The sequence below is a fragment of the Rhinolophus ferrumequinum genome, chromosome 6, assembly GCF_004115265.2.
Source record: "Rhinolophus ferrumequinum isolate MPI-CBG mRhiFer1 chromosome 6, mRhiFer1_v1.p, whole genome shotgun sequence".
Lineage (NCBI taxonomy): Eukaryota > Metazoa > Chordata > Mammalia > Chiroptera > Rhinolophidae > Rhinolophus > Rhinolophus ferrumequinum.
The window spans coordinates 94,975,944-94,977,004 of NC_046289.1; the positions used below are offsets into that span (position 1 = coordinate 94,975,944).

General features: G+C 46.5%; 1 non-coding gene across 1 annotated transcript; it reads right to left on the reverse strand.

Moving 5' to 3' along the window:
• Positions 1-509: 509 nt before the first annotated feature.
• Positions 510-583, reverse strand: TRNAT-AGU (transfer RNA threonine (anticodon AGU)). Its single transcript has one exon. It is a non-coding gene; the product is annotated as a tRNA-Thr (tRNA).
• Positions 584-1,061: the final 478 nt, after the last annotated feature.

Consider the following 1,061-nt stretch of genomic DNA (forward strand, 5'->3'; position numbering starts at 1 on the left):
TGCAAGCCTTTTAAGAGGATGCCTGGGTTTCCTGTAGCCTTCTGGCCCACCCAAATTGTAGAAATCCCCACTATTTTTCACAGCCAGATGTTGTGGGCGCTCCTCTTCTTGGCACCAGCACGCTGGACTGGGAAGCCTGGTGTGGGGGGCTGGGGTACCTCACATCTCAATGGGGAAGCAACATGGCCAAGATATTCCTCCTGATTCTTAACCACCACACGCAGCTGTGGGTTCCATTCTGTGTCTCTACCCCTCCTACCAGTCTCAATGTGGTTTCTTTTTTATATTTTCAGTTATAGGACTTCTGTTCAGCTAGATTTCAGATCATTCTCCAGGTTGATTTTTCTATAATTTAGTTGTAATTTTAATGTGTTCATAGAAGAATACAGGCATAGTGTTTATCTACTCCACCATCTTGGATCTAATTTAGTAAGAGTCACTTTCGATCTCACTCTCTGGAGTAACTGTTTTTTGTTTTGTTTTGTTTTTAAGGAGGGCACAGCTCACAATGGCCCATGCAGGGATCAAACCGGCAACCCTGGTGTTACTAGCACCATACTCTAACCAACTGAGCTAACTGGCCACCCCCTGGAGTAACTGTTTTTAACATTGGTTTGTATAATCTGTCTTTTTAATGTACCAATTGGAATCATATTATGTGTTGTAATGCAGGGACTCAGCTCCCACTCCCCGCACAAGAATGCAGGATATGATGAGGCCAAAAAGGAACAAAAATGGAGCCATAGATAGGGGAGTCACACCACTATATTCTCGATGGTGGCTGGTCGAGACACAAAAGCAAACATCCGCCAGTACCCCAACAAGGGGTCTTCCTGCACCCCCATCTCGCTGGCAGCCGTGTGAGACACAGGAAGTAGGATCCACACGATCCGCACCATCTGCAATCCACGTTTGTTAACCATGATCCGTTGGCCGCTCCTCTGTCAACCAACAAAAACCCCCTTGCTAACGTAGCCACTGCAGTTATATTAGTGGCTAATGGCTAACCAGTAGCAGCTGATGGCCACCCAGCCACAGTTTATGGGGTCATCTGATTACAG